This window comes from Psammomys obesus, unplaced genomic scaffold (genome assembly GCF_907164565.1).
Source record: "Psammomys obesus unplaced genomic scaffold, mPsaObe1.curated_primary_1811, whole genome shotgun sequence".
Taxonomy (NCBI): domain Eukaryota; kingdom Metazoa; phylum Chordata; class Mammalia; order Rodentia; family Muridae; genus Psammomys; species Psammomys obesus.
In genome coordinates, this window is record NW_026596051.1 from 1039414 (window position 1) to 1055304 (window position 15891).

Sequence of the window (15891 nt, forward strand, 5' to 3'; positions counted from 1 at the left end):
TTTTATTAGAGTGGAGCAAAAAGACTAGGAATTGGAAAGCTCTGAAACAATTTTCAAAGCTTGTGCAGATTTCAGGCGGAGACTCCATTTGACAGATAGCTAACTTCAAAATCACCTTTACTTTTTCATATAGGATGGGGTGTGTGGCTTTTCATTTTCTTCCTGTTCCTCCTGGGGTTAGACTCGGGTCTTCCCTGCACCCCTTTGCTTTGCATTTGTCAATTCCTCTGGCGCCTGTTAACAGCTTTCCTGGAGAGAATGCCTCTAAAGCAACCTAAAATATCTGAGATGGCTTGTTTCGTTGAATGTGATGAATAACGTCATATTTGTGTTTGATTCAAGTTTAAATGTTTTGCAAACCTTCTAGCCAGGTGTGGTGGCTCATGCTTTTAATGCCAGCACTTGGGAGACAGAGGCAGGTGGATCTCTGAGTTCAAAGCGAGCCTGGTCTATACAGAGAAATCCTGTCCAGAAAAAAACAAACAAAAGCATCCCCCCCAAAAAAATAAACCCACCAAACAAACAATAAGCTGGGAATAGAGATGTACTTCTTAACTCTATAGGTAGGAAGTAGCATGCAAATAAAGTATCTGAAAAACTGAAGATGTCACAGAATCTTAAACAATGTTTGAAGACCATTAGGCAGAGAAAGTAGAGCTTTCATTTTGCTTTACTATAATAAAAACACATGAAGCTTTTTTGAAAGCCTGCACATAAATACTCTATTGCGTAGAGCAGCAGCCCCGTGAGGCTATTTTCTTCTAGAAATAATGATTTTAAAAATGATCACTAATGTCCTAAGACTTCCTCTTCACCTCATTTATGTTACGACTTAAAAAAGAAATCCTGTCCTTGGATTTCTTAAAACTTGTTAACACACATGTAAATTTTTGTATATGCTATGAGTCACTGTTGAAGATGTTTCATAAAATGCTGAAGGGCAGGTTGGGTGTACATCAGTCATAATTATTGGCAGCAACATAATGTATTGAAATGTACACTATGTTAAGTGAAAACTATAAAGTCATGTCTAGTTGCAAGCTTGTCATAGGAACCTTAGCTGCTCCAGCTTTAGTGAGGCATTTGGGGCACTGTTCCTTCATACCACCACTAAAGCCATTTTATATCTTTTGTTGACCTAAGGATATACTGTGCATGTCAAGTGATGAAGACTAAAGTAGATAGGGAAATATGGAAAGGGAAGAACTGCACTGTAAAGCAATTAGACAGATTTGATGCAGAGAAAACAGACATAAAAAAAAACGTAATTGCAAATACTCATATTTATTTTACCGGTCAGAATAAAAATAGGGAGGAGGGATCTTAAAATGGCTGACATTGAACCTGAGATGGAGTGGGATAATTATCACATGAGAGGCTGTAGAGCTGATCTATCCTAATATATTTTGTTGGTAACCAATGTAAACTATTTTAAATCTGTTATTTGACTCATAGAAGATGTTGCTGGCTTTTACAAGTCACCTTCCATGAGGTGTTACCTAGCTCCTTCACTGTTGTGAGAAGTTAGACTCAAAGTGTGCTCAGTTCTGAGGTACACCTGATGGCATATAATTCACCTCCTTCCTCGTGGCTCATTTATTCCCCAACAGAACCAACATTTCAGAACTTTCTGTCTGTTTTTTTTTTTTTTTCATTGCGGTGACAAATACTTCTGAGAACAACACCAACGTGTTGAGCAATTTCTCATTTGAAAGAAAAAATATTATAAGTTTTGGCAGTTGATAGCTTTTCAAGTGTTTAAATATTTAAAAATGTAGGTGCAGCTTTAAAATTTATGTCAGAGTTCAACTTCCTTTTGTCAGATGTGTTTTCATTTATTGTTTCAGAATTTCGTAAGTATACACAGTGTGTTTTTATCTATACCCAGACTCCTTCTCCCGCTAGGCAGACATTTAAACAAAACATAAAGATACATGAACAAAACACATAAATGAAAATGCACATATATGTGCAAACAAAATCAACATTTGGTTCTTTATTTTCTCTCTAGTAGACCAAATTTTATACATTGAAAGTGTGAGTTTAGAGTGGTCAAATAAAACCTCTCTCTCTCTCTCTCTCTCTCTCTCTCTCTCTCTCTCTCTCTCTCTCACACACACACACACACACACACACACACACACACACATATTTAGGCCAGTGCTGCATACCAGGCAATTCCCTGTGACAAAAGCTGATGTCCTATGATGAATAGCCCTAGCTGGAAATCTCAGACACTCACTGTCTTGGCAGTGCATTGAGTTCCAGTTTCTCATCTTCCTACTTTTCATGCACACACTTTCCTAGAAAGGCTTGATGTTAAACGATCATGCCTTTGTGCTCTGAGAAGTCGACAGTTTTTAGGTGCAAAACACATAGCATATATGTATGCAGAGAAAACCCTTTCCTATCAGTTGGGTGCATACAATTCTAGGCAGCACCTTGATATTTGATAAGACATCAGAACCAGTGTCCTTGATAGATTTTAGATTTAGAATCCACATAGGATCTTCCAGCTCCTTCATCTATTGCCCTTAAAACTGTTAAGTATTCAGGCATCACTTCCTACGTGTTACCCACGAGGGAAAAGGTAGATTCTTATGGTACAGGCAGGTAAATATGGATGCTTATTTTTAGAAAATCTGATCTTTACTCTAATAGATTCAACAGTTAAAGGTCAAGTTTAATTCTGGATTATAGTAGAAATGCAGCAAATAATTTTATAAGTAATCAAAAATTCTATAAATATAGGGACCTGTTTAGATGGAAATGTTAAAACATTCACAAATTATCCTTTCAGCTTCTATGATCTAAAAATCAATAGGGTCAGTAGGTTTCATAGAATTGTTCTGCTTTTCTTCTGGTGTAATTTAATAACACATTTTACAGATGTTGTTTAAACATTAGGCACAGATTGTTTTGTCAATAAAGCTAAGCAGAGGCATGACACAAAGACAAGGAGGAAAAAAAAGCAGATGTAAGAAAAAGAAAACAAAACCAAAAACCCATGACCCCCTAGCAGCGTTCAGTGCATGAGGCCCTGGGTCATTTGTTTGCTACTCTAGTGAAAAATGAAAGTGAGACAGCACAGTGGTTCTTCCCTGGCTGGAAGTCACCTAGGGGTGAAGCAGCTTCACACACTGTCATTTTATTACGCAGCTGCTTCCGCTTTTCCCTGTGAGAATTGTAGAGTAGCCTACATTTAAAGTAGACTTCCTAACTGATCAATGGAGTAACAGGTGTAGCATTTAAAAAAAAAAAGAAGAAGAAGAAGAAGAAGAAGAAGAAGAAGAAGAAGAAGAAGAAGAAGAAGAAGAAGAAGAAATAGAAACAGAGGAACTCCCAAGAACATTTCAGAATGTGTTGTTCTTGAAGCCTCAGTTAATTGCTATGCTTTTCACCTGGAGTGCCAATTCTAGTAACATTACCTTTACAGGCACTTACTCTGAGTTTAGGTTATAGCAATCAGTAACACTCACTAGATAAAATACTGTCTAGTTGCTCATAAGAAAATATTGAAATCAGTCAAAAAATGTTTAGCTTGCATATTGCCAGAGACAGGGCTGGCGAGGTGCCAGACAGTCAGGGTATTATTGGGAAGGAAAGCTAAGCAAATAGCTCTGAGGGCTAGGAGCTGTGAATTTAGAAACCTCCAGGTATTGTCATGTCAGAGAGTTTTAAGAGTTCAACAGAGACACTACTTTTCTCTCCAGATAAAAAACAAACAAACAAAAAAACTCCTTGCAAACAATTCCCTTAGAAAATGACTTCTGCTCTGGCTATTCCGCCTACTTCACTGAAGTTTCATGTCACCAGCTTTCTCGGAGCTTCTCCAGCCCCCAGCTGTATAAAATCATACCCTATTCGTAACACTGTTGAATATGGACACTGTTTAAGAAGGGCTAGGCGCTGCTTCACTGTGGTGGATGGAAACGTGGATTCCTGGCATCATGGAAATCCAAACACTGCTTCTTGGAATTGCTGCTTCTCCCAGGCAGCATTAGAATATTAGGCTGACTCCACAACCACACCTGAAGTCAGGCTTCCAGCTGAGGAAGTATTTTGAGACTTTAGAAGGTCATCAAGAGGCTCAGAGTTGGGCGGCCATTCACCGTCAACGCGATGTTTCTGGATGTCGCAGATTCCTATAATGCAGGAAAGGAATAGCTTGGGGATCGACTTTCAGCATGGTGCATGGGCTTTTTACCTCACTGAGCCAGGCTTGCTGTTTTCATTCTGTGTCAGGACAAGCATCTAGTCAGTCAGAGAAATAGGTGGTGAGGGTCCCCACCACCTGGACCGCGATGTGTTTGAGGAGCGCACAAGAAGTGAGGAGTGGGTTCCATGGAGCATGATGCCTGAAGTGGAAGACCTGTCTCGAGCCACATGAGAATATAACGCTTACACAGGGAAAGTCATGGAGGAAGAGGAGGGACTATTAAAGGAAGGAAATCGAACCAAAGATTTCATCGTGCTCCTCATTCCTGACCAGTGAGATGTGTGCCCTTATTTAGGTTACTTTATTTCCACAGATACCAGCTTCCTGTACTTTAAAGTAGATAGGCAGGACTGGTTAGTCAGAACTCCAGCCCCTAACAGTTCTGTATTCGAGGTTGTGTAAAACGCATAAAGAGACAAGGTGAGCTTTGTGAGGCTGATCTAATCACAGCTCTTCTGCAGGAGTGGAGGGAAAGCCCTGTGATAAAGAGACACACAGGAAAATTAATTAAAAAGTTGCTACTTTCTCTCATCTTAAATAAGCAAATCAAACACTGTAAAATAAAAACTCGATGAAATTAAACATTATTGCAAGACATGAAAAACATGTGTGCTGTCATTTTGATGATTTGTAATAAAGATAAATCAGTTGTTTTTAGCAGTGTGCTATGAGTCTGTGAAGGGCACAACAGATAATAGGTTTGAAATTTCTGAAGTTATTGTACAGCAAAATTTGTTTTTTTCCTCAGGCATTCAATCTTTTTCTCTAGCAATTTTGTACGTGACAAACTTTTTAGTGGGTGCATTAATAATCTATAAGTAATGGGTTGTCAGGTGTCAGTTAGAGATTAAAAGATTGTTTAAGCATTACCCATTTGCTTCTTCGAATGAGTTTTATAGGTCAGGAGAAATAAGTTTTTGAATTGTGGTTGTGTGTACACTCTCCTCCCCCACCCCCCTTTTCATTTGGCTCCACTCCAGGTGTATGTGGAAGAGCCATATTACATTACATAAATCCTGCGTGTAGGAGCAGAGTTGAAACTCACACTGTGTGAATCAAGGGGACAGATGTCTCATCTGTCTTCTGTAAATGTATTTGAGTTTTTAAATGTTATCCTTGATTATCTCAAAGGAACTTTGCAAGGAGAAACAGACTCAGCTATGAGAGAAGCTTTGCGCGTCAGTGGTTTCCCAGCAAGTCAGGCTTAGGTCTGTTCTTGTCAAATCTGTCTTGAGTGTGTTTACATATAGTTTGCCTTCTTGGTATTCTGCCTGCACCGACCTGATCCCCACCTATTTTGTGTCAACAGTTGCTGAGCCTGGTGTTCCGTGATTAAGCATTAAGCACCAAGCCCTGAGCTGGCTGAGACCCTCTCTCCCTCACTTACATCATTGTCTTGCTTCAGGCTGTGCCTACAGAAAACAAACAGCATATTTGAGTGGTTAAAAATTCAGCCTAAAATATTGAAAAATAGGGGGTGGGGTGGGCAAATGTTGCCTCTTTGTTGAATAAAACAGTTTTCTCAAAAGTGTAAGGGGAGCCAGGGCCTCAAGGAAGAGGTGTTTTTAAGGGGAAATGTCTAGGATGTAGTCTGGGCTGCTCCTAGGTGTGGATGCTATGGCTCTTTGTGTAGATGCTTAGGGCTATGCCAGTTACATTAAATTTATTTTTGAAGGAAAGCACAACAGTCATAAATCACAACATGTGGAATGAATGTCTGTAATTTTGACAAATACGGAGTTCACCATTCAATGCCACCACGTTCATTAACTATGCTTTGCTGGATTTTATTTGTATTTTTACAAAGTTTTTTAGGCTGAACTACTGGTTTGAGAAGTAATTAACTCTTTCATACTATTAACACCTCAACACTAACAAATAAACAATAGAAACAGTTTATCTGTTTAATATCCTTAGAGGCTCTCCTTGTTCTTTACCTTCTTAAATAACCAAGCCCTCACAAGATTAGACTCTATCATCAAAGAGGGGAAAAACCATTTCCTTCCTCAAATGCATTAAGTCTTGCAGGCTCATAGTGATTACCCATCTTGGGTCCTAAGTGTAACTTAGCTCAAAAAAAAAATGAATTTCCTGTCATTGAAGAGATCTGACTTAATGCTGATAGAGTAAAAAATTTTTTAAAGAACACTATATTGCCTATGATGGAAGTTAAACGCATCCTGATTAAATAACATATATTGAAGTTTTTAGTACTTTTACTCTAGGGTACTGAATTTTTTTTTAAGCAGTATTTTTGTGGGCTGCTGTCTGGATGAAGAGTTTTGTTGGTCTATATTACAAAAACATCTGCTGTGGCTGACTTTGTTTGATTCTTCATTTGGGTCAGAGTTCATATATACTTGGAAATGGTCGGGCTTATGAGATGTTGAAAAAGCTAATGGAAAGAACGGTATTGTATAGAAACCATGAGATCTGTCACCTGGGTTGGTCACCTGACAGGATTGTTCACGGAAAGGGAAGTGGACTTGATTGTGACTAGAATTCCCATCCTCAGGGCTTGGAGGCTTGGGAAACCAAAGGGGACATTTGAGAATCATTCTGAATGAATGTAAAAAAAGAAAGAGAGAAACATTGAAAATTAAATTTTGTTTTCAGTCATGCTATTTCTTTTGAGATTACAAACATGACTTTGGAAGTGCTACACAGGGGATGAGGAATTAGAATTTTAGAAACCCTGTACTACTGAGCCACAGGGTACAGCTTCTGGGAGAGAATTTCTGCATCATTTGACAAATGAGGCTCTGCGTGTGATGTTGTGCGCTAGCTGCCAATTAAGAGGCGGGGACAAGAAGGCCCCTTGTCCAGGGCTTCTCCCGGCCTCCCATTATGGGCTTGTTCTTAGCAGCTTTATTAGGTATGATGCACACAGGTCATGGTGTTTGCCCACTTAACCTGCGCCACTCAGCGCTGCATCCACAGAGCTTTGCAACCCTTCCCACCATCAATTTCAAAATATGTCTTGCCACTTTGAAAGAAACTGGGTACTGGTTAGCTACTACCTCTCCTCTTATTTCCTGTTCTCTGCTCAGCAGCTCCTGGCAGCTGCTACTGTATCTTCTCTCTCTACGTTTGCCTATTCTGGGCATTTCACACACACAAGCACATGGAAACTGTGGTCTTAGAATGTATGACCTTGTGTGACTGGTCTTTTCTTTAATGTTTTCAAGGTTCATCTACACTGTAGCATGGAGCACCCCATTCCTTGTCCTTGCTGAGCAGTGGTTCATTGTGTGGCTGGAAACCTATTCAGTGTTCCTGGGTCAGCTGGTGAACTTTTGGCTTTCTTCCGTTTTTTTTGTTTTTGTACTGTTCTGTATTTTTGGGACTTATAATGGCAGTGACCTAAGGAACTCCTGAGTTAAGTTTTACATCCTGTGAAGCACGTTTCTTCACCGTTAGCCCTAGGTCGCTCTGACTAGACCCCTAAACACTGCTCTCATCTCAGAGCCCGTCAATGGCATGTTCCCATTCAGCTCCCAGGCTCTTCTGACTAGACCCATTTTGAATCTCCCTGCTGTTGGTTCAGTGTTTTGAATGATATATTGGATTTTTTTTTAAGATAGAGGTTGGGGATATATCTAGGTTGGTAGAGTGTTTACCTATCATGCAGCATGTCCTGGGTTCAATCATTAGTACCATATAATTCCAGGCCCGGTAGGGAGTTCATGCCATCCCAGAAGCAGTTGGAAGATGGAAGCTAGAGATACCAGGTCAACCTTGGCCATCTAGTTAGTTTGAAGCCTGTCAGCGTAGGATTCATGGGCATTTTCAGAAGAAGAAAACAGAAAGAGGGGAAGGAAGGGAGGGAGGGAGTAAAAGGAGATGTGATACTGCCTTTAATCTCAGCACTCACTAGGCAGAGGCAGGCAGAGCTCTGTGAGTTCAAACCTGCTCTACGTAGATCTGGCACAATTAGGGCAGCGAAGTTGGACCCTATTTCAAGAATAAACAAACACAAAAGAAAATAGAAAAATAAAGTTCCACTGGCATCCAGCAACCCAACAGCAAACGCACATTCTTCAAAGCTTTACTGACAGGGCTTTACAAGCATTTATCACATTCTAAGAGGAGGTGATTTTGTCTCCTTCATCTGGGTCATCTATCTCATCAGAGGAGAGATTGCCTTTCACTGTTCAGGGCTCCATCTACATGTCTTAGGCTTACCCAGCACATACTGTGGCATTGCATTGAGTTTTGATCTTGTAGTCCTGGTTGACACAGAGGCCCCACTCTGTGGATAGACACCCTGAAGGATAGACACAACCCCCCCCATGTTGTCTATGCTGTTCTATAACTAAATTTTGTGACCAGGCAAAACTGAGTGACATGGTAAAGTTTGAAGTGTCTTCCCTTGGTATGAGTGAAGATTCCAAGGCCAGAAATTTATGGTTACTGAAGGCATGGGACAACTGAAGGGGGGGTTCTGGAGAGAGCAAAGAGTTCAAAAGCATTCCAAGAGGAGACTAAAATTTAGTAGTATTCTATGCTAATGGATGAAGTTATAACTCTTTTACTGTCAGGTTTCAATGTGATTATTTAAAGCAGTGGTTGCAAACCTTCCTAATCCTGAAACTATTTAATATGGTTCCCCATGTTGTGCTGACACTCCCAACCACAAAACAATTTTCATTACCGCTTCATAACTGTAATTTTGCTACTGTTGTGAACTGTAATGCAAAATATCTGATATGCCGAAGATCTGATACGAAACCCCTGTGAAAGGGTCTTTCGATCCCTAAAGGCTCTCAACATGCATATTGAGAACCAGTGTTTTTTTTCTTTGAAAAAAACAATGTATAATGATTCGGTAACTGGCCATCCATCTGAATTGCGTAGGTGGCTGCATACTGCTCAGGGTCCATTCACTCTTAACAGTGTCCTACTTTATGTGATACACTGCCAGCTCCTATTTATCATGGAGACTGGCAGAAAAACAGGATTTGCCTCAAATGCATATATTTATTTAGCAATATGTTAGAGATTTTCAGTTATATGCAACTGACTTTTTATGAATGAGAAAATTTGTACTTAGATAGAAAAAAATAAGTTCTGCTATAAAATAAAAAGCAGCATCCGTTTTGGTAGTGTTTTTACAGCTTCCAAGGCATTTTCCTCAGCAGATAAAGTTTAACTGTGGGTTTGGGGAATGAAATCCAGGTAGTCATGCTTGTGTAGCAAGGACTGTTGACTGAACCCCTTCTCTACCTCTGTAAGTTATTCCCAACCATTGAGTCTTCCTTCACTGAGCCTCCTGAGAGACACTCAGCATTTATTCTACCAAATTTAGGCCCCAGGGTTCGGTGGTCTAGGAGGCGGCAGTGGGAGCCAAGGATAAGAGTTCAAGTTAGAATAAAGGACTTAGGAAGCCCACGGCTTTATAACCCAAATATTAACATGGTATTTATTTGCAAGAAAAGTTTCCTGTGGTGTGTGCCCACCCAGTGATGAGTTCTTACAATGGTTCCAGTTTTAAGTCCAAAACAGGTCACAGGCTTGTTATTACTGTGTGCTGTCTTTGTCAATTAAATGGCGACCACCCCTCCCAAACCCCACTGACTGTACTGAAGAAAACCTACCTCCAATCAACTACTTTGCTCAAGCTAGAGCACAGTTTCTCCTGTGTCTCCTGCCTCTGGCTTCTCATCCTCTGACTGATGGAATTCCTGGGATTTGAGCAATCTCACGTTATGTTTCTGCAGCAGGAATGGAGGAGAGCATGTCTCCCCCTTCTGGGTCTGCCCAACCCTTCTCCCAGCCATGCTCCACCCCCAGCCACACCTAGACATGAGTGATGTATTGCAGCCTGCCAGCTGCTGGAGGAGGTTAAGAAACCAGAAGAAGGTGCCAAAAATATGATTTCATAAGGTTTTGACTTGAGATTGAGTCAACTTTCTTGAGCATTTTAAAATCGTGTTTTATAAAATTTTATTTCACAAAGAAATGATTTGTAGAAAGGTTGAATCCTGAAGACTATCAATTTTGGATCATTAAGTCCAATAAGTAAATGTAAATCTACAATAATGATTTTCAGTAGAAGATTTTTCAGCTAAAATTTTTGCTTAAGAGAACAAGAGTTACTTGGGCTATGGCTACTATTTCCCGTAGCCTTTGTCTATAGATCATGCCTTAACATTAGAGGAGATGCCGACTTCTTAAAATGTATATTATTTTAATTGACTAACCCTGATAGGTCTGAAAGAATGTTATGTTGAGGAAATTCATGGTATAGAAAAATAACAAAATTCTGTAATTCTACCATTACAGATGTTAGATGTTTTCATCACGCTTACTCCTAAAACAACAACAAAAAACAAACAAAAAATCTTTAGAAAATTCTCCAAATACATTCTATGTCAATTAAATATTATATGTTCCTTTGTTTATTTTTAATAGAATAAAGAACTGTATATACAAATATTGCCAATAATTAAATTATAGTTAGGAATACATATTTATTTTTACTTAAATGTGTATAGAACTATTTATAAATATAAGTAATAGTAATCAATTCATTTTCACTAAGATCCCTTTTTAGTTAGTGTAATCATTTTTAGATTTTTTTTGTGGGTGTTGGTACGTATGTGTGCATGTTCACATGCACTTTGGCTCACATGCATGTGTGTGCAAAAGTGTATATATGCCAGAGGTCAACCTCAACTGTCATCCCCTTCTGGTTTTTTTGTTTTGTTTTGAGACAGAGTCTCTCCCCACTACCCAGAGCTTAACTACTTGGCCTGGTTGGCTGTCCTAAGCACTTAAGTGGCCAAGCCTCCGCCCACTCCCACTTCTGAAGTAGTTTCCTAATTATCTTATCTTCTCAAGCATTTGAGGGTGTGGTAAATGATTTCTCCGTTCTTAGAAGGGTGCATACTACAATAAACCCATGTGAACCTCCATTCTATTTACTCATTCCTAGTTGGTAAACAAGACTGTAGGACAGACAAAAGAAGTAGATCATTGTTTGGAAACAAAACCACTTTGATTTTATGTGGATTACTGGCTTGGCTGTAACATGTCAAACTAACTAAATGTGGGCTCCCTTTAATTATGAATTGTAAGCTGAACACTAAACACTAAGGAATAGAACTGTAAAGAAAATATGGCAAGGTGAATGGGTGAGTTTCCCTCTTAGTTTCTCTCATTATGACAGTGACTTACAGAAGGGAGCAAAAACTGTGGACAATGTTGGCTTTGGAGCTGGGCAACTCTGCCTTGAGTTTGGTGCCTAATACATGCCCACTAAGCTGTATTCTCACCCTCCTGATCTGTGAGGAGTCAGTTTAGAAACAAAGTTCGGAACCAGGGCATAAAGCAGACAATAAACAAAGGGTAAAGGACCATTTCAAAAAGCAGTTTCACCATGTCTTGCTTAGAAAACCATCCTGATTCTAAAACTAAGAATGAAAGGAGATAAGCACATTAGCAGAATGAGGGAAAACAAACAAACAACACACACACACACACAAATGCACACAAACAACACACACATACCACACAAACACACAGCCCACATCCATACACAAACCACACATACACACACAAGCACACACATAATACACATATACACCACACGCGCGCACACACACACACATATACAAATACGCCCAACCTACACACATTCACACACCACACATATGCACACCTACACATGCACAAACACACACACAAATACACAAACAGCACACATATACACATATACACACTCACAAATACACACACACATACATACACACAAATGCACATTCACATATTCAAACACCCAACATGTAACAACTGTGGAGTGAGGAGAAGAAATGAAATCAGAGCTTCTCTCCTAAAAGATAAATTTGGATCTAGCTTTAAATCTACTTGTATGATTCTTATAAAATGTAAAAAGTAAAATTCAATTTATAGTTGATCTCAAGTCTCAGATGATGGGAGATTTTCTTGCCTTAGCTCTTGCTCCTCCTTACAAGGACTCTTAGTCCTAAACAAACAACCAGGTCAAAGAGAAATAAATTTCTGTTTATTTGGACATGGAGGAAAGCTATAAGGTCAACTCACTATTTTCCTTTCCTTGGTAAAACTTGGCCTCAGAAAGAAGATAATAGGGTCTCTCTCAAGCAGAAACTACTCTGTGGTGCATACAGAAGGAGATGTAGGCTTCCTTCCTTTTCATTTGTTTACCACCTACAAAAGGGGAGTCTAGTTCTTAAAAGCACTTTATAATTAAGGTGTCTCTCTCTGTGTGTACAGTAATATACAAAGGCAAATAAGACATTTACAACCTTTAAAAGTTACTTAACATCAGTTTATTGTTTAAAGCCTAAATTGTAACATATTTTGCTTGTATTCTATTGAGAAAAGTTGTACAACTGCCCATCTCAGGGAGTGAGCCAAGCTCACAGTCAGATTCTTGACATCAAATACATCTGAGATATATTTGAAGAGCAGTTAAAAAAAAAAAGTTTATTCTGTAGTGATCAGAAATGTATTTATAGTATTCTTTCTAATTTGGAATTTATCCTTCCTCTGTCACTCGTTTTCAGAACCACTGTTTTTTGAACTACATGATCTTGCTTCAGTAAATGTACTTAAGATAACCATTTTACTGATTTCCCATATATATATATATATATGAAGGAAAATGAGTCCATCCATGTTCACATCCAATCTAAAAGCATTTTGTTGGTTTCCAGGTTTACAAACTTTTTAATCATTTTGCTTCATTCACAATGAAAAGCAAAGCATTCTCCCACCAAAGCAGGGAGGATGAGACACAGGTCAAAGGGCACTTGAGAAACAAACAGCCAGGCCAGTTTATTTAAACAGATAGTGGGACAAGGGAGCTGACCTCAGTTTGACTTATAGTGGGAGGAGCAAGAATGCCATTTTATTGCTTTGCCCAGAAGGAAAATGTTTTTGTATCTGAATTCACCCCTGAAGCCTTCTTGATGCTTTCTGCTGTATGAAGCTAATTCCAAAGAGAGAGAGGATTGGTGGCAAAGACCGAGGTCCTCTGTGACAGTGACAAATGTCACCAAGGAGAATCATGTTGAAATGATGCAGGTAGAAATAAAGTATTATTTTAGAAAATTAAATACTTTCCTGTTTAACCTTAATCCATAGTACAAGTTGTTCATAATAGTATGTAGATTAAAATTTAGTAATGTTCCAAGAACTTACTATGTCTCAAAAGTATTGATAATATTCTATTATACCAAAATGTTTTTCAATGATGGTTTTCCAAAAGAGATAGTTGAGTTGAAGGTGTAGGTTGGTTGGTAGAGTAGTCTGCCCAGCATATACCAGGCCCTGGGTTCAGTCCCCAAGTACCTCATAAGGCCAGCATAGTTAAAAATACTGGTGTGCTCACCATTCAGAAGGTCGGGTCCATCCTCTTGAGCTAGCCAGTATAGGGCCAGCATGAACTCCATACAAGCCTGTCTCGTGCCAAGCAGGCAAGTTAGTTATATGTAGCCCTAGTAACATACCTGAACAATTCAAAGTGGCTAAGTTCTCTTTGATTTCCATTGTTTCTGTCTGTTATTGTTTTTAACTCCTGAATTCTCATCCCCATGTCTATGTAAATGAGTCTGTGAAATCTGTGTATCAATTAAAAACAATTATCAGCACTAGAAAAAGAAGTAAATCATAACCAGTAGCTGTGGCTGGTGAGTTAAGAGGATGTGGTAATGAGTTTGACCTTACTGGGCACCAGGACAGGTTCCAAATGAATGCAACCAGTGTATCTCTGCAAACTTCCAGAGAGACACCAAAATCCCAGCAAAGGGAGTAGTGTGGCCTGAGTGAAAGTAGGCTCAAAATATGAGGGGGAGGGGACCTTTTAAGAACCATGGATATTTAACCCAGAGAGAAGAGAGAGAGAAGCCTAGAGGACATGATGGTTGTGTTCAAGTGTTGAATGAAATGTTGAAATTGTCCCAGAATACTGAGCCATGCAAGGATTTTGGGTGGAGGACAGGACCTCTAGTTGCTTGCCTTGTTCAGTGACAGACTCTTGGGGAATATGGTTAGCACTGGCTGTGCATTGATTTGGTGGGATATTATGGAGATCCATATCAATGGCCCAGCTAAGTGACAAAGGGTTTCTAAACTTGATTCAGAGTTTTCCTCTGGTGCCATTGGCTGGATGGTCATGCACTGGTTATTACGTGTTGGTTTTGGGAGTCTACCTGTTGGAGTGTAGACGGGGCAGGTGTTGGAATGTGGGACAATGGAGTTACAGAATGTTACAAAAATGAGCAGCCTCATTTTTCTCTACACACACAAGCTGGGTGCTCGTCCTTCTCCGTTTACAAGGAGTTCATTGTCATGCTCATTTCTTATCTGAACATAAGCGTTGCTGCCAGTGGTAACTGGTTAAAAAGTAGGTAATTTTCAGATAACTGTTTACTATAGACTATTCTAGAAGGTAATGCACGAATAGCTGCGGTAGTCCCGACATTTGAAAGGAAGGTAATCATGATCATCTCCCAATTTTGTGTCATCAACACATTCTTAACATCTCTTTGGTGTCACATGACCCGAAAGGAGTCCCTCGGTTTCTCTGAGCCTTGTTAAAAATTGTCCTCACCTGTTAAAAGATGCTTTCCTAGCCATGCATGGTGGTGCATATCTTTCATCCCAGCATACAGAGGCAGGCAGATCTCCGTGAGTTTTAAGCCTGCCTGGTCCACAGAAGGAGTTTCAGTCAAGGCTGCACAGAGAAATGCTGTTTCGAAGAAACAAAACAGAACAATGACAAAAAAAAAAAAAAAATTGCTCTTTAAAAAGACTTGAAACAGAAAGTCAAGAGACTGTTTTTTCTCTGTCAGTGGAGATTATGAACAGTAGCATAAATAAAGAACTATGCTTTTCCCTCTTACCTATATTAGTTACTATGAAAATTACTTTTTGAATATGCAGAATATTAATATTAAATAATTTCCTAATTGGTCATGCACTACAGGCAGTTAATGAAAAGGCAGATTTTTTTTTCATTTTAATTGGTTATTTCACATGGTGTTTGTGCTACACCTGTGCTTATAATGAGAATGGAGAATTAATCTAACCTTCTGCTCACATGATTCCAATTTTCATGGCTTATATAAGATAATGATAACCTGATTTGCAACACAGTTTGTTGTAGATCTGTGTTTTAACTATTTTTACTATCAGTTCAGAGACTTCCTATGTAAAAACTGATACAATACACAGCCTTTAATTCAGTGACAACACTGTGCCTTTTCACCATGGTCCAGCTCCATCACTTCCTTTAATTACCTCTCAGGAAGAAAACAAGCAGCTATAGGATATTAAGAGTCTTAAAATGCTATGAAGCTTATATTTTTATTTTAAAGACACATGCCTGATTGTTTAATGGTTTGGATTTTCATAGCTGCTTTTTTTTTTCTCTCAAAGAGACAGATGTACAAACTACAATTTATATCGGATCGTGGAACCCTTCAATTATTAGTAGGGAAGCATTGAACTTTTTATCATATTTTTAATGTTCTGCTCAGAGTTGAGTTGGGAACTAAAGGTAACTCAATACATATGCCATATTTTCTGGGTTTGGCAAGCAATTCTTATAATCCAGAACAATCTTATAATCCAGAACAATATATATATATATATATATATATATATATATATATATATATATATAT

The 15891-nt window shown here is 39.0% G+C and overlaps 1 protein-coding gene across 2 annotated transcripts in view; it reads left to right on the forward strand.

Annotated features, from left to right (window-relative positions):
* The window catches only part of Meis1 (Meis homeobox 1), a 137861-nt gene that overhangs the window by 116208 nt on the left and 5762 nt on the right, over positions 1 to 15891 (forward strand). The window lies entirely within an intron of this gene.